Raw genomic sequence first — 23,965 nt, forward strand, 5'->3', positions numbered from 1 at the left:
GCCCAGTGCCTGACAGAACCTTTGTTCTCTTTGGCCATCAAAAAAATCCAAAGAAGCACTTTGATTCATTGCTATCTACATTAAGATGTTGATCAGAGAGACCTACAAGGCCCAAAACAAGTTAGTCTTCTCTCAAATCACTTGATTGCCCATCTGATGTAGAAGGTAAGACCCTATTGCTAAAGATAACATATGCTGCTGACACAGAAAATGGAGAGACCTTGGAAGAGAGGCAGTCCCAAGATGGCCTATCTAGTACTTGAAAGCACTGCATGAGATACTGTAACTGATAATGCTGTGAGAAACCAGGGGTCTAAGCTACTCAGAAGCAGCCAGTCTGACCAAAAGTACACACCAGTGCAATGGCGGCACACAGCCTTGGTGGGTAACCAATGGCTTTCTGATTGGCTAAGAGATCCACTCAGTAGAAAGGAACCCATGGCTGGAACTGGGAACCAGGTCAGAATCCTATGGAAACAAAGATTATGGTCCTCGATGATAAGCCCCCACTGGTCTTTGGCTAAATGAGGTGCAACATTGATCATAATCTCCCTAAATTAGCATTGCTTATCCCTTTCACACTATGCTGAACCATTCTGTTGGAAAATCTGTTTTTCTTTTTCAGAAGACAGCCAGAACTGAGGAGATAAGCCACTTCAAACATTTCAGCCAAGTCCCAGGTGAAACCCTAGAGGAATTGGGAGGTGAGCAAGAGTGCTGCTTTTGTGGTGAGCCTGACAATCAGTACCAAGGTGAAGGAGACAGATGCTGAGGATACTCAACACATACAAAGCAGATACCCAGAGGCTCCAGAGAGACTAGCACTGAAGTAAATTTAAAACACACCAGCCACAGCTCAGGAAATTTTTTGGAAAAGGGAGTGGGAAGTTTTGTAAGAGTCAAAGATTGAAACATCATACCTAGAAGCATTGTCCCTTCCCCAATAAATGACTGCTGCTCTCACAAGGCATAGCTCACAACCCCATGGGGGAATACCAGCAATTCCATAGAGGAGGGCCCTCAGCAGAATGGGGGAAAGGAGGAGGGAAAAGATGGTACCAATACATGATGTATCCATACATGTCTGGCACTGCTAAGCCTAGGCTGGAGCCTTCAGTAGGCTAAGGCTAAGGACCCCTGGGCTATAGGAGGCTACTCGCTTTCCAAGCCTGGCACATTTGAAATTAGGCTTTGCCCTATGACCTTTGGCTAGTTACCTAGGAAACTCCTTATATGGTATCAGCCAGCACTTTGCACAGCCCATCCCCCTGTACCCTACCATTACTAACTTCTGGAATGTATGTCCCCATATGCTGATTAGGCATCAGCAAGAAATCTTGTACATCCCGTACCCTTAGGCCCCTCTCCCACCCTCAACTGCTTATAAAACCATTTTCCTATTGATTAAAGCGAGCTGTTCACAGGTACAGTTCTCCCGAAAGTGATTCTTTCTCAGGCTCACCATAGTTGCCTGGATGCCTTTGGGGGAACCACTGCCAGCCCAGGAGAATCCAGGCACCCACACATACTGACTATTCTCTTAATGCAAAGAAAAAAAAAAGAGTTAAAGAAAAGAACCACTTTGACAGTCTGGGGAAAAGCCTCAGCAGTTAAAGACACTTGCTTGCAAAGCCTACTGGCCTGCATACCACTCCTCAACCACCCACATAAAGCAAGATGGGAATGTCATTGCAGTGTCAAGAAACCCTGACTCTTGATGCACACACATGAACACACATGCACACATAAATAAATAATAAAAACTTTTGAGATCCCATTTCACCCTAGTCAGAATGGTTATCAATAAAAAAACAAAGACAATATGCTGGAGAAGATGTGGAGAAAGAAAAAAAAAAAACTTATTTACTCATGATCAGTGTGTAAACTGGTACGGCTACTATGCAAATCAATGAGGACATTTCCTAAACAATCAAAGTTTAATTACCATTTGACATAACTATAGCATTTCAGGGCATATTTTCAAAAGACTGTGTATCCTGTCACAAAATACATATTCAATCATGTTTGTAGTTGTAATTATATATATATATATATATATATATATATATATATATATATATATGTTAATAAAATTTATCTGTAAAGAAAAATATTATAAAATTTACAGAATAATGGATTAAGTTGAACTATCTTGTTACATGATGCTGGGTAAAACAAAAAGAAGGGGAAAAGGAAGGGAAGGAGATAGGTATAGAAAGAGACAGAGAGGAAATAGAAAAGAGAAAAAGTGGGAAGGCATGAAAATGAATAGAGGAAATAGACAATAAGATAAAAGGAAAATGGAAAGCTAATGGAAGCAGCAATGGAAAATGAAAACAACCTATGTGTGGAGGTCCAGATATGTCAAATGGTGTTTATACAGCACAACAATAAGTAGGAAGAACCATTAGGCTGAGCCTGGCCACAGAAACAGACAAATAGCTCAGGACACTATGTGATTTAGATGCTGATCACTTTAATGTTCTAAATTCTGGAACTATTAAAGAGATCTGCCCTGTCATGTCATAGAATGGTGATGTTCCCATTCATACAATGTCCTAGGACTTGAATAAACTTTACTGGTTATTATCGTTCACTCCTGTATATTGTCAGATGACCCTTAACTACAAGACTGGATCTTCACACACACTATATGAACCACCTTTGTGAAATAACACCATATAAATCTCAATTATTAAGTTTCATGTGTTAGATTCATTTCATTTATTTAATTTAATTAGACTTCTAAAATAAATATCTTTGAATTCACATCAATTTCCGATTAAATATGTAAGAATTCTGAACAAATGTTTAGAGAAATTGATTAAGTTAAATCAGATAAAATTCTATGGAGATATCATTTTAATAATCCATTCATTGCTTCAATTATGCTACAGAGCAGATAAGTAGTGCCAGTTAACTGTAAAATACTGAATAAAAGAGAAAATTGATTATTATTTTAATAAGAAATCTATGTCTTAAATTCATCCTCTTTAATCCTATCTACAGAAACATTACATCTGATTTTGTGCTTGCAAATTGAAGCACTGTGTGATCCAGGCTAGGTGGGAAAGCTGGGCAAAGTGGAGATTGGCACAATGGCTGAGGCATCACTGACCCTGGAAACAGAAGCCTATCAGGAGCCCACTAAAAGGAGTGATTTCAGATTTATTAGTGTTTAAAATTAAAGCTGAGTCAATATTGTGGATGTATCTTCTTAACTGTTTTAGAGATATTTCCTACATTCACTCACCATTTCCTCCTTCTTCTACATCCTGCCCTTCATAATGAAAGGGTCAGGATTTAAGACCAGTGATGCAACTATTATGAGATTTTGTAGGCAAACCATGAAAAATTATTTGAATTATGGAGTAATGATTCATCACTTTGTTAAATTCATTGATTGAGGCTACTATTATTAGTAATGTAACTTTACCAGTAGTTTGTCAGCTTTTTCTGGCATGTGTTCATGTAGCATTTGTGTGGTGTGGTATTGCTGTGATGTGTGTGTAGTACATGCTGGGTGCACCTGTATGCAGGGGCCAGAGAAGGTCAGTTGGGTGTCCTTCTGTTTTGCTTATCCATCTGTTCATATGAGATAAACCCTTAATAAACCCAAAGCTGCCTTTCTCCCTATTTCCCATGCAGTAAGCCTCAGTTGTTCTTCAGTCCTGGCTCCCAACAGAACCTGGATAATGGATTTGATTGGCCACACCAAGGTGTACATGGTGTTCAAACCCCTGATATTTTACAGCAAGCACTTGACTGCTGAGCCATCTCCTCAGGTATGTGTTTTGAAATATAATTATATAAAGGGTGAATTTAATGACCTTTATGAAATTATCACTAAGTGAAAGTATTGAGTGAATAAAGTAATAACCATCTTAGTTTTTTTTCATAAAATGTCTGTTATTGCACTGGCTTTTATGGTAGGTAAGAGGAAAAAAGAGATTGTTTTTTATTGTTTTTTGAAATATGGTAGTCATGTAGCTTGGAACTTACTATGTTGCCCCAGTTGGGCTTGACTTACAGTGATTCTTTGACTTCAGCTTGTGAAATCTTAGATTAGAGATATACAATATCACTCCTAGCTTGACAAAGATAATTTTAAAAGTAATTATAACCCATAACCCACAGAATATATATGCATATTTATATATCACATTTTACATTTTGTGTCTTGGTACACATACATTTGTACTACTATATATTTCAGATATAATATCTTAGGAAACTCTGACATGATTAATCTAAAGAAAATTCTAGGAAACTTAATAAAATCATCTGTGTTTCAGAAAAATTAAGCTCAACATTGAAATAGAACTAATTTCCAACCTCATGCACATTACATTAAGTAAAACCAACAAACAAAAACATAAATAGTAATACCATGGAATTACTTTTATGTGAACTTCTATGACACATGAAGAAAATGAACTGTGGTTAAAAAAAAGTCTTCAGAACAGTATTGAAATGGACTGATGAACAATAGGTAAAGAAACCTGAAGAGAATTACAAGACTGGAAAGAGTGAAAGCTACAATAAACTGCCAGCGAAGTTAGAGTAATTCATATGAACTTACTACGTGTACACCCATGTGTATGCACACACACACACACACACACATTATAGAGAAAATTATACCTGGTTTACTAATGGCTTTGCTAGTCTTTCTGATGTAAAACACTACGTATATTTGCTATAGATAACTTTTCAAGGACCTTTTCAGAGCAAGTACTGAGAATAATCAAGCCCCATTCTCTCTGCCTCTAGTAGAGAGAGCAGAGGAAGTACCTTCTCAGAGTACTAAAGTTAGCATCTCACTATAGGGAAAGCATGGTGAATTTTCTAGCTACTTCTTTATAGAGAAGATATTTTCCTGAAATGTGACACAAACTACTCAGTGGGAAGAATCCATTGGGCCTCACTGCAAATCCACCCCATGGGGCTTCAACACAAAAGGAACTGACAGGAACATTAAGCTCACACTGCCTCTTGTGCCATAAGCAACATTATATGAATCTTTTTTGCTTACATGTGCACCATTGTCCTGGCTGACATCTTACTTTTGAAGTGTAATAGAATCTCAGAATGCACAGCTTCTGACAAATTCCTGATATTTTCCTAGATAGTTCTGGTGAAAGGATGAATAATCAAGGTAAATATGTATACTTCCACTTTAAAGAATTAGAAATCTAGTGCTGGTGCAAGTGTGAGTAAAGTAAATAGAAGTCCAAGAATGACACTACTGAATCTTAACCAATTAGTAATTAGAATCACCAACTACAGGACATCAGTGCCACTTGCTTCCTGAGCAGTCCACTGAGGAGATGCAGCCTGCAGAAGCTACCCTGAAATCATTCATGGGAAAAGATCCACAAGGGCGTCCTGCCACTCAGGAGTCCTGAGCTCTTCAGGAAGTGGAGACTAAAGAAGACAGAGAACCTGGAGGATCATTTCACATTGATTTTCCACATATCACAATTTTCCACAAAAGAATTATTACTAGTGACCTAAAAAGCCCTCACATCTTGTGTGTCCACTAGCAGCAATGGTATAAGTGGGTTCAGCACAAATACAATCAAAGGACACAGGTGAGTTACATGACCTAGGGGGCATAATCTCCACAATTTTTACCAGTAGCTTTGGCCTATTTTCACCTGAGGTCCTTCATCTGACTAGATGACGGAGGAAATAAGTGACCTTTAGACAGATCATTTTGTTGTAAAGGTATGAATCAGGTGGAAATGGATATCCACTGCCTCAGAGACACAGTGAAATGTGGCCCTGAGAGACAGGGAGGCAAGCAATGATCTCATTTGGCAGACATGAGACACATGAACCTCATTTGGCCAAAATGAAAGAACCTACAATGAGATCACATGCACTTTCTGAGGACATAGAGACTGCTCTGGCATGGTCAGGCTTTTGGAAGTAAGATGCCATAAATGTTAAAAGAAACCAAGAAAAATCTTATGGAAGAATGTTACAGCAAAGACATGATATAAAGATGCTCTTACACATCAATGTCCTTAAAAAAGAAATAAATAAATAAAGTATACCACAAAAAAAGTGCTGGGCAGCCAAATAACCCAGTGTCAACAAATATTTGCTGTCATGCCAGACAGTATATATTTCATGGTTTCAGTTCACATATGGTTACTGTCACATGTTTGCCTTTGTGGTGTGTTATCTGTATTTATTACCCTTAGAAGTACTGAAGCCATTCTGCACTGATAAACTGCATAAAAATACACTATAGCAGTTAGCCCAGAGAAGACAATTTTATACTGTTGAAGCAGGCTGATAGCTCAGTCATTTTACACTAGTCAGCTAGAAAATGCTGTGCAAAGATATGAATAGTGAGTGTATTCCCATATTCTAAAAGTAAGGTGATCCTTAATTGTGTTGAGAAAATGTGATTTTGCTTTTGTTAAGTTGAAGAAAAATGTTTTTTTTTTTAAATCAGTATTGTAATGAAATTGCAGCTTTTATATTGTGTTGGGCAATCTAATATATTTTACATATTATTCACACATAGAAAATTGAATAGTATTCTCTTTGATGTGATATGGTAGAGTAGCAATTTTCTTATTTGAATGGATATGTATATGGACTTTTGGTGTATATTGGTCACACTCTTCAATCTCTGCTTATACTACCACTTGTTGTATTCTGCCTTCATGCACAATCATCTCAATTTGCAGCCAATCATCTCTGATTTGCAGTTGCAAAGCCTTATTAGTCATAGAAGTACCATGAAGTTCATTTGAAATTCCCATTGCCTTCTATAAGATGAACTTCATGGGTCAGCATTGATAGTACAATGTCTATAATAAGTCAATAGATCATATTTTTATTTATTTTCACACTAACATAGAAAGTGTGTAAATGTTCGATAATTGTTGTGTCTACCACGAGGAGGTGATGAGAAGACTTTCTACGTTAGAGAGACTTTGCACATTCAATGGAAGCTAGTAGGGACATTTGTTTGTTTTTGTTAAAATAAATTATGTCTTATTATTATTTGTGCACACCTGTATGTGTGTGTGGATGTGTATGATGTGTGTGTATGTGTGTGTGTGTGTGTGTGTGTGTATGGGCATATTCTTGTCACAGAACACATGTAGAGGTCTGAAGAAAACCTGGAGTGGTGTTGTCTCTCTCCACTTTCCTTGAGAAAGGGACACCATTGTTTTGTTTTTTCTGCTACCTCTCTACTGGTCTAGTTGGCCTGTGAACTTCCAGATACCTCTAGCTCTGCTTCCTACTGTCACATCATCATCTGTGTTAGGTTCACAGTCACATGTGTCAAATTGTATTAGTGTATGTATGGGTGCAAACAAGTTTATTTAACTGATGAGCCATCTATCCCAGGCCTAGAATGTTTTTTATAGGTATTTTATGGGTACTCACACTGAGCATTTTGATTATGAATTATAGTTTATCAGGTAATGGTAAATTTACCTCACTCATTAGGCTACTGCATACAAGTTTAAAAAATTAGGAAATAAGTTGGTAACTGAATGTAGATGTTATATTTAATTATAAGGTGATTTGTAAGAGTTAGTGCAGTATAATCTAATAATACTAAAAGCCCATTATTTTCATATCACTACCTGTGGTAGTTTGAATAGCTGGCCCCCAATATATTTAGTGTTTTATTACTTTGTAGTTTGTATCTGCAGCCACCTGGCTGGAGGCAGTGTCACTGGGTGGATCTTAAGGTATGATGGTAGGCTTGAAATTTCAATCTAAAGATATGCAAAGTGTGCCTAGCTGGAGTTCCTGAAGTGTGCTGTGTGGCTTTTGGCTTTTGGCATGTGCTTTCTCTCTCTCTGCTTGGTCCTGTGAAAGCAGGCCAGCTTCTCTGCCATTATGGAACTTCCCCTGGATCTGTAAGCTTCAATAAATCCCTTCCTCCATAACTGTGCTTGGTCTGGAAGTTCATCTCAGCGAACCTGAAGCTGTCTGCTACAGATCTTGGTACCAGGAGTGGGGTGAGGTGAACCTGACCATGTGGATGTTGATCTTTTGGAACCTTTGTTTTGGAGGAATAGGCATGGATTTGGAGCTTGCCACTGAAGATTCCTTCTGGAGTGTTAAGCCAAGTTTTATGTACTATTCTGATGAGAATTTGAAAATGCTATGTGCAGACAGTATTGAACTTCAAGACTTGGCTTACGAGCTTTCTAAGTAGAAGGAAAGACTACAGAAGACTTTGTTAGAACTGGGCTACTGACATAAGGGCTGGCTGCATTCTGCTACCCAGGCCCAGAGAATTTGATCAAGATTAAATTTGTTATGGACTGATGTGTTTGACTAAATATATTGGACTGAGACACTTAAGATTTAAGTTGGGGCTGGAGAGATGGCTTAGTGGTTAAGCACTTGCCTGTGAAGCCTAAGGACCCTGGTTCAAGGTTTGATTCCTCAGGACCCACATTAGCCAGATGCACAAGGGGGTGCATTGTAGTTTGTTTGCAGTGGCTGGAGGCCCTGGTGCACCCATTCTCTCTCAATCTCTCTATATCTCTCCCTCTTTCTCTGTCACTCTTAAATAAATAAATAAAAACAAACAAAAAGTTAAAAAGATAAGATTTCAAAAGAAAAGAAATAGGCACATGAAGCTGGGCGTGGTGGTGCATACCTTAAAAAAAAATTAAGTTGGAAAACCTCAAGCAAGTTAAAATTACAAGCACTGAGAATGGTTTGAGGTTACTGAACATGTTAATGTGTCAAACACATTAACAATCTTAAGGAAGATGGTCCTATTGCTTTACATTAAAATGATGGAAAGGATGCCTGAGGAAGGTCTCTAACAGAAATGCAAACTCTTTTGGAAGGAGTTGACAGGAGAAGGAACCTGCTTTTCAAGGTTATGCTTTATTTCATCTGTGAATTAAGAATATGGCTGTGTCCTGCACACCTGGTATTGGTTTCAAAAGCATGAAAAATGCTTGGAGTGGTCGTGAATTGCACACGGTTCTGGGAGCTGCTGCTGAGATGTGGCATGAGGCAGGGTTTGATGCCCTGATAGGCTGAAAGAGCCTTTGGAAGATGGACCATGGTTTGCATTAAGACCTGAAGAAATTTTTGGATATACCAGTACAATGTACTACAAGGACTACCATAGAGCACACTGATGGCCTAGGATGGAACTATTCCTGCCCATCTGGAGGGGCAGAATTGTAAAATCTGGAGACTGTCAGTCTCTGGTTTTATTGGACTTGAATTGCAGAAGTTTGATGTTTGTTTGATGATGGTTGAGTTTGCATTGTTTTAATCTCTCTGCTATACCTTATATCAGTTGAAAATGTTTACTCTGTGTCTTTATATGTTGGAAGTATTTAACTTCTGTCATTTTACATGACTCACTATCTTAAATTGGTCAAGACTGTGGGGACCATTGAAATTGAACTGAGTACAATTTACAACATGTGATGATTATGAATCTATTAGGGGCCAGGGGTGGAATGTGGTAGTTTGAATAGGTGGCCCCCAATATATTCAGTGTTTTATTACTTTGCAGTTTGCATATGCAGACAACTGGCTGGAGGCAGTGTCACTGGGTGGATCTTAAGGTGTGATGATAGGCTTGAGATTTCAATCTAAAGATATGCAAAGTGTGCCTAGCTGGAGTTCCTGAAGTGTGCTGTGTGGCTTTTGGCTTTTGGCTTGTGCTTCTCTCTCTTTGCTTGGTCCTGTGAAAGCAGGCCAGCTTCTCTGCCATTATGGAACTTCCTCTGGATCTGTAAGCTTCAATAAATCCCTTCCTCCATAACTGTGTTTGGTCTGGAAGTTCATCTTAGTGAACCTGAAGCTGTCTGCTACAATACCTATTTAGAATTAACAGTAAATAATGAGAAAAAGCTAACCCCTACATGAATACTCAATAAACATATATATTCTGAACATTTATGTTTGCATCTATATGCACTATTTCATGATAGAAGTTTTAGAGGCAGATTTGAGAAAAATTACTCGTGCTCAAACTTGTTTTATACACACAGAGATAAGGTAATTTCATCACACGTCGAAGAAAGCATTTAAAACTCACATACAGACTATGTATTTTAGACACTTCCAAACATAACTAGCTTTCACTCCCTCATGACATATATTGTGTTCCAGAAAGAAATAATTCCTTGATTTGATGTTGAGTAAGTTTTAAAATGATAATGAAGGATGGGCACATTTAAGACCAGAATAAACTTGTCTTCAATCCCCACTTGAGAGTATCACAATACTGAATGCTAATGAGTTTGGTAAGTTAAAAGACAATGGGAGGAAAAAGCAAATAGGTCCTTCTACTAAGATTAATGCCTTTGACAAGGAAATAAATGGAGCCCCTCCCCCTAGATGTTCTTTGTTTTTGTTTACTTGAGTTTTATAATGTAAACTAAATGAGATGAGTTAACAAAATGCAAAATTAAATGTGTTTTATTAACTTTGAGTAGTTACTTATACTGAATAGATTGTACATGTTTAATATTGAGCTCATCACTGTGTCACATCAGTTTCTTCCTTTAATACCTGAGTGGCTTTGGACACATATGGATCTGTACTCAAGCCTACACATCCCAGTTCTGTGCAAAGCCATATAAACATCCAAGACCTGGCCACTACATATACTTAAGGTTATCCATGTATTATTAGTAAATCTCTAATAGTATGACATTGTAGTACACAGAATCCCCTTGAAGATCTTAAGTCAGAATTTGCGGTTCTTTGAGCAGAAAGCCAGATGATAGAGATTATGGATAAGGAATGGGGAGGAATCCTTTCTGTCCAGTCAGTTGTTTGAAGTTAACCATCATACAATAAGAAGCATGTCAGGGCTGGAGAGATGGCTTAGCAATTACAGCTCATGCCTGTAAAGCCTAAGGATCCAGGTTTGATTCTCCATGTCCCATGTAAGCCAGATGCACATCACAGCACATGCATCTCAAACTCATTTGCAGTGGCTAAAGGCCCTGGTGTGCCCATTCCCCCTCCTGCCTGCCCTCCCTCTCACTCTCTCTCCCCTTCTTTCTGAAAGAAAGAGAGAAGGAGATAAAGAAAGAAAGAGAGAGAGAGAGAGAGAAAGAGAAAGAGAGAGGAAGGAAGGAAGGAAGGAAGGAAGGAAGGAAGGAAGGAAGGAAGGAAGGAAGGAAGGAAGGAAGAAAGAAAGAAAGAAAGAAAGAAAGAAAGAAAGAAAGAAAGAAAAAAAAGAAAGGGTGTCAAAGAATCTGTGTGTGTTATCCTCTCTGAAGAGGTCACCATTCACCATTAGTTAGATCTGGTACAAAGTTGTTCCTGGATCCTCATAATCTCTCACGTTGCCAAGGGAACCTTCTATTTTGGCAACTGGTCTGAGATTCTGGAGGTCATTAGTTGGCCATGATATGAGGAAGGAGAAAAATATCTTAGAATATAAGACGAGACTACCTGTGTGACTTAGACCATTTTTTCAAGATGTTTTACTTATTTAATTTAATTTATTTACTTATTCATTTATGAGAGAGAGAGAGAGAATGAACATGCCAGGGCCTCTAGCCACTGAAAATTAACTCTAGACATATTCACCACCTTGTGCATCTGCCTTAAATGAATACTGAGAAACTGAACCTACATCCTTAGGCCTCACAGACAAATTTCTTAACTGCTAAACTATCTTTCCAGGCCCTACTTGGACCAATTTTATGTTGAGACAGAATCACACTATGTTGACCTGTCTGTCCTCAAACCCCTGAGCTTGGGCAATTCTCCTGCCTTAGCACCTTCAGAATACTTATGATGTACAGGCTGTGATTTATAAATTACGAACACTAGTATGCATGGGCATCTGCCTTTGCAGATACAAATATACTCATAGATTTAAACTGTGCATGAAATAGAAGTTGATAGATTAAATTATGGATACTACTTACCTTTCTACCTAAAAGAAATAACTATGACAACTTCAGAAGGTAGTAAATGAGTTCTTACAGCAAAGGAGAATAGTGTTTGAATCAACAAGACACATTTTGTCTCATTAGCAATTATAACTACTACATAATTCTGTGTTCAAATTCCATCATATACAATAACACCTTCTCAAAAAATTATTTTGATCCTAAGTGAAGCCTATATGATCCATTAATGATCAAATATGAGCTGGAAATTCAACCTCAAACTTAGAATATTTGATATATTTAATTTCACACTGGCATTTAACATATTTTTGTGCAAATAAAGATAATATTTAGAAATTATGCTTTCTGTAAACATATAGTTGTATAGGCAAACCTAAATTTTTTATTTTCACTTACTGTGGTTTCAAAATTGTATCCCAATTATTCTGTGTACACACTGTATATCAGAATTATTCCATATATAGATTGCATACTATATACAGTGTTCAAACCTTAAAGATCCTCTACATTGTCATCACAAATCTACCTTCTGTATCTCATGTAATATCCTTAATCTAAATTAAGTATACTACTAAGTTGAACTAAATGATTAATTTCTACTAGAAGGGTATAAAAAGCACATATATAAAATATCTTTACTTTTTAGCATGCAAAATATTACACATTCAAACACACACGGTGGAGTAATCTACTTCCTATGCTATACACGGGGAAGCAAGTTACTGAGAAACTGAATCTCTATGATCATCCTCAAGCCTATGGGATGGTCCTTTCTTTCCAACAGGCATAAAGCTAACTTTTCTTAAAGACAGATAATTAATACCATTCATGAAAACAGGCAAATCCTTTCTCAAGAAACTCACAGTGGTTTGCATTGTGAGTTTAGGTTTTGGCTTGTTCGTGTTTGGCCAAATGATAGATAATCAAGCTGAATGATGACAAAATTACGTTTTCAAATCCTTTTAGTGGCAATGTTGATAAATGCTGGTGTATGGGACGCATTTGCGTTATTACCTTAGTTAAGGTAACTGTGATCAATTAAGTCAGAAAACACCATGATAAAAAAAATTTAAAAATTAAAACATTTTACATGAGCAAAGAAGGAACAAAGAATACAAGAAAGACAAATCTGATGGATAATATGCTGAGTAATAATGGCCTAATTGACTTGAAGTATAACAATTGGTGTTTCTTAATTTAGTATTGTCAGCCTTAATTGCATAATTAATAAACATTATAAGACTCTCAGAAGAAAGTTTGTAAACATAGATTTTTAATTAGTTTAAGGATGCCAATGGGAAAAGCTCTGAAGAGAACTGAACTTCAGTTCAGCTGGGCAGGACCAAGAACTCTTCTACTTCACTTATTAGGTTTTGTACACCTGGAATACATAAGAAATATTACCTACCCCTGAATAGCTTTCCCTGTAGGCTTATTTCCCTCATTAGACTTAGTCTTTGAATTCATACTTCAGCAGTATTTTTCTTTTCCTGGATCAAAGAATATCTTTTGAAATAGGTTAAGCATTATTGCCTTTAAAAACACTTGTATTTGTCATAAAAATATTTTGAGAATTTGGAAACAGCAATGACAAGATTCACTGAATTTTAGTGACTCTGAAATAAAATCTGCTTATAGATTTGTAGGTACACTTCAATCTACTTTTTTTTTTTTATTCCTATAGGTTACAGCAGAAGGCCTATCTCTTTTTATCATATGCTATCTTATCCCATTTTATCTTATCTTGTTATCATATGTCATCCTAGCCTTTCCCATCACATCCCATTCCATCTCATCCCATCCCAACCCATACAATTCTGCTATTCCTTCTGGGAAAGAAAAAATCTAGAGCAGTTCTGCTATTAGGCCACTCTATTATGTTGCTTACTGCACTTCCTGGCCAAGTACATTATCAGTGCTTACTTTAAACACCAGGATCTGGGGCTGCCCAGCCAACCTTCTCAATTGGAGTATGGGGTACATGACTTAGTTCAAGATGCTCAGTCAGAACAAAACTGATGGGCATACAGTCTCTGACGAGGGTCACAGGAAATCATGTTTGTAAGAAAGCTATTACTATGAATACGATTTTGAAATGTCCACAAAAATACACAAGATTAATATTTTATTATAAATCAGAAATTTCCAAATTTTATCCAATATTACCATGCTGCCCTACAATATGAAAAGTAGTACAAGCTCAATAAAAATAGTCAATTTTGGTAATATGTTCAGAATGTGAACAGTTGGTAAACCATGACACATATTTTATTCAATTTGTAGTAGATTGGTTTAAAGTTTATATGTGACTGTAGGTATGTTTATGTTCTTAAATATTTACAGAAATGAATATTTGTAGGAAAAAGTGAATAAACTTGTATAATATATGGTATGCTTTTGGGAAATGAATTTTTAAGAGAAATTTTGTATTTCAGAATAGCTAAGTCAAGAAAATATCCTCTAACCTTTATTACTCTGTTAGTAAAAAAAATATGAATGTCCCCAGGAATAATTTAACTAGAAATGTCAAAAGAGCAAGGGGCAGCTTGTAGAATATCATGGGTGAAATGTTAATCCAGTCATTCTATCATGAATATGTGTAATGACTGGACAATAAACAGCAGTGGTGTAAGAAAATTATGGGTGAATAGAGGTATGGGATTGTTCATGGAGAAATAATCCTAATTAGAATAAACTAGAAATAATTGGTAATTTAATCTCAGAAAAAGCACTGGAAATTATGTTATGCATATTATCTCATCAAATTACATAACAAGCTGAAAATAAAAACCACTAAATAAACCTACCAGAAAATCAGTGAAATATTCACTTTCATATACTTTCAGCAATAATGCATTCCTCAATTTTAACTTCCTATAATGTGCTAATAATTCTCATCTTATTGCCTCCTATTGTGTACTTCAGCTCCATCCACTCTGTTCCCTGTTCTATGCATTTCACATTTTGACTCCTTACATTGTATTTCATATATGTCCAGAGAAAGCAACCGAGGAAATATAGTTCTTCCTGCTTAATATTGAAATATTTCTTTGGTTTGGTAAATAAATAAATAAATTTGAACTAACAATTTAAATTCAACTTGACATAAACTTTTTTTTCTATCAAACATGTGACTTATTATGGTGGTACCTACAAATCAAACAAATTCTTGCAGATAAAATGTGACTTTTGGGTTTTACTATAGGATGTGAGTGACTTCCTGATCAATCTATGACTCCTAGATTTAAATGGATAAGACCTGATAATGATAAAGCATTTCCTTACTTCACTTCTATCTTAAACTTTCAAGTAATTTAATTTCTATTTCCTTTGTTTAAAATCTATATTGTCCTATCATGTCATATAGATTCTTCTCATTGCTGGGACAAATCACCCAAATAGAAGTGGTGAATGGAAGGAAATATTTTATTCTTGCTTACAGTTAGTTCCAAGTTGAACTTTCCTAATGGAGAAAAATGCATGTCACAACCAATATGATCCACATCCTCACATATCAGCATAGAGGAAGGAGCAAGAGTGAGATAGCTAGCACTGTCAAGCTGGGTTGGGCTATGAAATTCTTAGGGCAGATCCCAGTGAAACATCTCCTCAAAAAGATCTCCACCTTCCAAATGTTTCATCTGATGAAGGTCATGTATGGGGCTTAATCACAAATATATGAAGTTATGGGGACATTATGTATTTCACACACCTCACTGATATTTTGGTCTGTCAATTCATATGGAATAGGGTATTAAACAGAGCCTTATCAAGGTCTCACTAGAACACCTAAGAACTCAGAATTGCTCAAGTGCCCATTCAAAGAAGTACTTCCATGTTTTTGTTAACACAAGCCAGTAGTCTTATTTGTAAAGACAACACCCTACCAATTTTCATTTCTCTGTGTCATGGAGTCCTATGTTTCTGACTATGGCATGATCTAAATTCTTACCTTGAAAATGGCCCATATCCAGCAGTAGCTCATTTCTTCAATTCTTTGTTCATTTGTTCTTAAATAGATAATGCTTAGTCTTCACCTTCCACAGAAACTTATCATTATTTTGTAAATGTGGACTCCATTCATATTTGACGTAATATAGCAACATTGGTGTAATAATAGCTTATTCACTCTTCCTTCATTCTGTTTTATTAACTAACAATATTAGCACTCAATTTTATTTATATTTCATTACTTTTGTTTGTCATTTGCTAATAAAAATTTAAAAGAAAATCCTTATACTCCAAGTTTTACCCAGGATTTGAGTCACCCTAGATTTTATTTTATAAAACTAGGTATTATCATCAGTCAGATATGAGATAACCTGAAATATTTTTAGGTAAAGTGAATGATTTTTCCTTGAAACAGTCCTCAAATATTTACATACCATAGAGGATAAATGTGAAATCCAAAGAACACGAGAAACAGTATCAGCATTGAATGTCATGAGAAATACCAAGAGATGACACAGACCCTTCAATGACAAGATTATGTTTTCATACATGCAGTAATAATATTTAAGCAACATGGGCTTGATTAAGAAAAACTCCACTTTACATCACATTCATATAACCGTTAGGTTAATGATAAATATATGCCTTCTTTTAAATTAAATTATCACCATTGTCTTTCTGCTGAGTCTCTTTTCTGTAAACAAAGTTTAAACAATTAAACACACATTAAGATTGATCTTCTGGCAGTGGAGATGGCTCAGCTGTCTAGAGTACTTTCTGCACAATCATGAAGGCCTGAGTCTGGCAAACACAGGCTGAATTTAATGACCCAGGACCTGGGAACACTTGTGTGTGGCAGGTAATCCAAGTCCTATTGTTGGTAGAGTCCAGAGAATCCTTGTGCTTTGGGGAGTGGGCAGGGCCCTGTGATGAGTGAAAGACTGCATCTAAAAAAATAAAATAGGTAGAAAAAGGACACTCACTTGACATTCTCTTCTTGTTTCCACCTATGTGCTCATACCCTCTACGCACACCACACTGTGTATATTCTATGCAAATGTGCCAAAAAATTAACCTGAGTTTCTATCAATTTAGTCTATCAAAAACTACATGCATATACACTAGTCATCCTAATAATTCCTCCACATATTTAATAATATTTTTATATGATAATCTAAAATAATTGTAAATAAAAATAATTGTAAATTGTAAATAAAAATAAGTCACTACTGAGTATCATAGGGATGGTTTGTTCAAATCTATTCAAAAACTTAAGCACACCTAACTGTACAAGCAAAATTACTGTAGAATATACTGGCCTTTTACTCTATATCCAATAATTCTGTATAAATGAAAATAAAAATGAGTATAGTATAACTTGTTCTTATTGAACAAAATATGGCTTATTTATAGCTTTGATTTTTCAAAGTACTTCTTTATCAGTTTGTTGCAGTCAGGTTTGCATTACTGGCAGAAAACACCCAACCAAGAGCAGCTTTGGGGGGAAAAGAATGGTTTGTTTTAGCTTACAGACTTGGATGGAAGCTCCTTGATGGCAGGGAAACCAACAACATGAGCAGAAGGTGGGCATCACTTCCTGGCCAGCACCAGATGGGCAACAGCAGCAAGAGAGTGTGCCAAACACTCAAAATTGGCTATAAAACCCATAAGCCCACCCCAAACAATACACTCCCTCCAGGAGGATTCAATTCTAAAATTGCAATCACTTGAGTACCTAGCATTCAGAACACCTAAGTTTATGGGGGTACCTGAATCAAACCACCATATTCTGCTGTTAGCCCCCATGAACTAATCCATCTATTAGGTAAAATGAAATGTATGCAGTCCAATTTTATTTTAATTTTATTTATCTATTTATTTAATTTTTTTGAAGTAGAGTTGTACTTCAAGTCCAAGCTCACCTGGTATTTCCTATGTAGTCTCAGGGTGACCTTGAATTTACAGAAATCCTCCTACCTCTGCCTCCTGAGTGCTGGGATTAAAGGCGTGTGTCACCACACCTAGCTTCAGTCCAATTTTAAATGTCCCCATTGTTTTTGTCAGTCCCAAAGATATTCAAACATCTCCATAGTCCAAGGCCTTTTAACAGAGTTGTAATACCAACCCAACCAAAAAAAAAAAAAAAAAGCCAAACAAACCAACAAAAAAATAAAAAAATATACTGTCATTCACACTGCAAAAGATGACATTGAACCTAGCATAGAAATGTGCAACCAATACAAGATTTAAGCAGGGTAAACATCAAACTCTAGCTCCAAGTCCAACAACTCTAACCACTGATTAGTGTAGAAGATAATTCTGACCAGTGACAAGTCTCTGGATTTCCAATTCCAACTCTCCAGCTAGGCCACTCACAGTCTTAGGAAACTTCATCTGGTGCCAATAGCTCTGCTTGGAAGCCATCCCATAGTCCTTGTATCTCCAAGTCTCCAACTGCAACCCATGGTTCATCCTCATGATTTCATTGGGTTCCACACAGGTAATTCAACAAGTCTGCTTCACCTTGCCCATGGCCATTTTCAAAATATAAGATTGTGTTACAAATTCAATGATCCACTTTTTCAGGCATTGTTAGACCCAATAAAACCAGGTGGGCAACACATTTATCAATCTAGGGGGAATAAAGCAGACTTTGAAGAACAGGACACTCCTTCAGCATTCAGGCTCCATGAGAAGATTTTGTATTCTTCCTGTTGTAGCAATACAGATCAGCTGGCCAAATCTCAAAAGTTGTGCTCTCTCAAACAATTGCAGTTGAATGGGCAGAAGTTTCAGCCAAACATTTCCTTTCTGTTCCATATCCCTCTGTTCACACCAGTCCATTCCCAGACAGTGCAACCATGCACAATTTCTCAGCCTGTCACACAAACTGCTTCTATCCCAGTCCAGCCAAAGCTCTTTCTTACCCTCAGAAGCCAAACCCCATAGTCCATAGTTCTTATTGAATATAGATCTTTCAACTCTGGCCATTATAGTTCATCAAGCTGTATTTAAAGCACTGCAAGGCATCACTTGGGCCACGGTTTCAAATCCTTCCATATTCCTCTTGAAAATCAGCTCCAACAGGCCAAAAGCCACAGCGTCATGTTTCTAGTAGCAGTACTCCTACTTCTTGGTACCAATTTTATTATTGCAGTTAAGTTCACTTTGCTGGAAGAAAATACCTGACCAGGAGCAGCTAGTGGGGGAAAACAGAGTTTCTTTTGGCTTACAGACTCAAGGTGAAGCTCCATAATGTCAAGTGAAAATGATCGCATTAGCAGAGGGTTTACATCACCTCCTGGCCAACATGAGATACACAATAGCGACAGGAGAGGTGTTCCACAAACTGGCAAGAAGAAGCTGGATATAACACCCATAAGCCTTCTCCCAACAATATACTTCCTCTAGTAGGTGTTAATTCCAAAATTGCTATCAGCTGGGGACCTAGCATTCAGAACCCCTAAGTTTATGGGGGACACCTGAATCAAACCATCACACAGCTGTTTATTAATTCACAAAGATGTATTAATATTGGCCTCTCTAGACAGCTGAGGTCCTGCTACCATACACTTTTTCTGAAAAAGTGAAAACGAGATAGAAACTGTTTCACCTTAATGATCACATCTTCAACTCTTGTAAACAATCTTGAACTTCGTCTGGCCGAATTTATTGGCTTACAACTTCATTTTAAAATCTATCACCATAATTCTTTTTATATATTTACATTTACATTTACTTTTTCAAATTATAATTTAAAACTATCCTGTATCATGTATAATATACTAATTTTACAAATGTAAAATCTTATCAGCTGTTAAAGCATTTGCAAAAACCCACACATTCTACTTTAGCTTTTATTGCACAGTATCCATGACAGGTTTAAATGTAAACATATGTCCCCCTCCCCATAGCCTCAGGGAGTTTTGATTATTAATGTTAGGATTCTTACATAAGCAGCCTGCCAGAGGATGTGTCACTGGGGGTGGGGTGGCTCTCTTAATCTAGCCTTGCTAAGGGGTTGAGAGTAATTTGATCTCTGGTTGTTCCTGTTTACTGGCTGTTGGTTGTGTCTTTCTGCCATGGATCTCTGAGGGGAGCCAGCTTCTTCTGCCCTGACAGAACTTCCCCTGAATCTGTAAGCCTGCCATTAGGCTTTCTTCCCACCAGATGCTTCTGGTTGGATATTTGGCCAGCAACACAAAGATAACTTTAACAATTTTGTGCATCAATTTTGATACTAATTGTTTAGATTCATTTTACATTTATCCAAACAAAAAACCAAAAAGCTTTGGAATTTTTTTCATAAAACTAACATCTGTGATATACACTTAAGTCTTTAAAAATATGAGATGCAATTTTGTCAATATATTCTATTGTGATGATGAAATATATATTAGCAAAACTGATGAAGGAAGAGATATGGCAATAGAGCACCAGTGTTTCTGTCTCTTCCACTTTTATGTTCAGTTTGTAATACAAATTTGCATTAAAGAAAATAACAAAATAACAATGAGCCTGGAGTTGTGCATGCCTTTTTTCCTAGCCCTCATGAAGTAGAGGTAGGAGGATTGCCATGAGTTCGAGGCCACCCAAGACTACATGGTGAATTCCAAGTCAGCCTGGGCTACAGTGAGACACTGCCTCAACAAAACAAACAAACAAACAACAAAAAAAGGATCAGTTGTCAACCTCAAACAACGTGTAGCAAGCCTGGATTAATTTGTGTTTACTACTATTATTGTTGTTGCTGAACATGAACTGTGCTATGATTATTATTGAACTTTTAAACAGATAAGGACAACTCTTCCATTGGCTCTACTGTGAAAAGAAACATTAGAAACTCCTATATTCCTTAGAAATTTCCAGTTCAGTGAAATATGACAGCAATTTTTGGCTGTCTCTAAATTTCCTGGTACCTAACCAAGGACTGGAAAATGGTCATTAGAAAGCTTCTAGTAAAATTATTTGAAAACTCTAGTGGTACAGTTTCTTCAGAAATTGGATTGTATTTCAGTTTTTAAAAAAGTGATTTTCTTTGTGTTTTTTTTTGTACCACCTTCCATTGCTAATGTAGTTCCATTTATTTTCAAGTAACACTTTCTTCTAGAGAAACACATAGTTTGATTCCAATGCAGAGTACTCATAAAGTACATATTTCACCTGTAATTATACTCTGTTATCAGTTATACTGATGGAGTGATCATTGAGCTGGCTGTTGTAGCCAAGCATTCCCATACTGACATGAACACACAGTGTGCAATCTGAGGCAGCCTCACATGGTGTGATGGGGCTAAGCACGGGCATGATTGATAGCACAGTAGCATCTTTTAGGAAGGGCCAAGGGTGAATCAGTAATTCATATTTGTTGAGGAACAGAACAACTTTTTGAGAAGAATGGTTACATAAATTTTCTCTTTATGAGAAACATGTTGCAAAAGAATGAAAATATCTATTTTCTAAAAGTTCACAACAATCATAATTGATGAGACCATTTATGTTGTCATAAAATTTGAATTTCCTGCCATTGCCTGTAAGAATGTATCTAGATTTTGGTAAGTCAAATTGATTCTCCATACACAAACAGGAACTGATGTCACAGGAAACTGCAGCTATCCATAATTGTAATGAACTCATTATCTGATTAAAAACAGTATAATTTTAAAATATTACTTTACCAAGGAAAACTGGGTATATCTGAATGGTAATGTTGCATAATTGCCTTATAACGTTAATTATATTTGAAAATATCTAGTCCACATGTTGAGATTGATAATTACTTTTCAGTGACTTGTTCTCTTCAATCTTTTGGTTTCTGTCAGTCATGTATAACAATCCATCCACTATTACCAAAAACTGAGCAAATTTTCATTGAAATATATCTAATTAGAAATAAATTCTACTTTAAACCATATGCTCTTAGGCTGAAAGCATAGTTGTTAAGGTAACATAAGCAAAATATTACCTTTAAGAAATAGCTTATTCTCCATTGGATAATTTGCTTCTCTTTTTCAGATAGATGTAGATCCTAAGGAGAGAGCCACCCCATCATACCTCAAAAGGGCCCCAGCTGAACCTAAGAAAAATGGTGAAACAAGCAACCGTGCTGTTTTCCTGATGAACTGTATACCAGCACAAGGGGGAAGGAGACCAACACAGAGAAAAATCAACTTCTACCAAATCAGAGAGCCTGATCCCAGAGGCCCCCAACACCTCATCACTGAAGCAGACCAAAAATGAACCCAGCACGGCTCAGGGATATTTTGAGGAAGAGGGGGCGGAAAGAACGTCAGAGCCACATGTTGGGTCATGATATGCAGAGACATTTATCTTATCCATAACTGTGGGCTAACTCCACCATGCACGATCCATATACCTCAACAAGGAGGGGCCAATGGGGAGGGGTTGGGTCATGGATAAGCCTAATAATGGTACCAAACTGACTATATGCTGAATACAAAACTAATTAAAAAAAGAAACATCAAATATAGAAGAGCAATGTTAATGTTGATATTTATTATTTCCTTATTTTAAAATACATTTCTTTTTTTATATTTTTAAAATTATTTTTAAATTTATTTATTTGAGAGCGACAGACGCAGAGAGAAAGACAGATAGAGGGAGAGAGAGGGAATTGGCGCTCCAGGGCTTCCAGCTTCTGCAAACAAACTCCAGATGTGTGCGCCCCCTTGTGCATCTGGCTAACGTGGGACCTGGGGAACCGAGCCTCGAACCGGGGTCCTTAGGCTTCACAGGCAAGCACTTAACCGCTAAGCCATCTCTCCAGCCCTAAAAATACATTTCTTATAATGCAATCAAATGAATATAAAGTAAGGATATGATAAAACTTTTTTTTAAAAAAAAATTATGGTTAAAGAATAAAAAATACAGAAGAGAGCAATACCAAGAGCCAGCTTCAAGCTCAAGAGAGAACACTATGCCTCCTCCTTGTGGTGTCCGGTACTCTACACAGAGAAACTTCTCTAGTAATGAACTATAGAAATGATCCCTGAAATAAGTATAGTTTTTTTTACTCAAGCATGGCAAAATGGTATGTTCTCAAGAACAGTGGTATGAGAGGCCATAAGTGTAACATGTGGCAGTTGTGATGAAGAAAGTAAGGAAATTATCAAAGCTCTCATCTAATGATTACAGAGCTGTCCTGGTTTAGCTTGAACACTATACCATAAGTAGAGTAAGGTCCTCACCTTATATCACCCTTGTGTCTAGTAAGGATGACAAAGCTTATTCAAGAATTAATTTCAAAGCAACTTATAACCTGATATTTTATGCAAAATAGTTTAAAATTGATACAATAGAATATATGCAGTAGAATGATTCCCAGAGCTAGTTTAAATGTGGGGCACTTTCAGAGTAACGTTTTGATAACATAGGGGAAAAAAAGCATTAAATACATTGTATGCTTAAGGCATAGGAGAAAATGGTTATACAAATTATCATTAGAAATTTCAAATTTTTATTAACTAGTTGAATATACAATAATAATTGAATACTATTACAACTATAAGTTTATTAGAAAATATACATTTTTTCTACTACTTATTCGATAACCAACTTATAATATGAAGTCTAGTTGGTAGATGTTAAATGTAGGGTTTTAGATAGTAGAGTTTGTGATGATCTCTTAAAGGGCAAACGTTTTTAAGGGCACATTTTTTATTTATTTATTTATTTTTTTAATTTATTTATTTGAGAGCGACAGACACAGAGAGAAAGACAGATAGAGGGAGAGAGAGAGAATGGGCGCGCCAGGGCTTCCAGCCTCTGCAAACGAACTCCAGACGCATGTGCCCCCTTGTGCATCTGGCTAACGTGAGACCTGGGGAACCGAGCCTGAACCAGGGTCCTTAGGCTTCACAGGCAAGCGCTTAACCACTAAGCCATCTCTCCAGCCCTAAGGGCACATTTTTAAAAGCCAATTGTATTATATTTGTGTGTGTTAAGTTTTTTTTTTTTGTATGTGAATTTTTATTATAGAGGAAGATAGAGTATATGATAGTTTAGGGTATGTCTGTATTTATTTGTGTTAATTCATGCTGATGACAAGGGATAAAAAAGGTAAGTTGGAGAAAAATCATCAAATTACTTAATAAAAT

At 36.6% G+C, this 23,965-nt stretch overlaps 1 pseudogene; it reads right to left on the minus strand.

Moving 5' to 3' along the window:
* Positions 1 to 22,679: 22,679 nt before the first annotated feature.
* LOC123453355 lies at positions 22,680 to 22,876 on the minus strand (annotated as a pseudogene).
* Between the last annotated feature and the right edge of the window lie 1,089 nt (positions 22,877 to 23,965).

This window comes from Jaculus jaculus, chromosome 11 (assembly GCF_020740685.1).
Source record: "Jaculus jaculus isolate mJacJac1 chromosome 11, mJacJac1.mat.Y.cur, whole genome shotgun sequence".
Lineage (NCBI taxonomy): Eukaryota > Metazoa > Chordata > Mammalia > Rodentia > Dipodidae > Jaculus > Jaculus jaculus.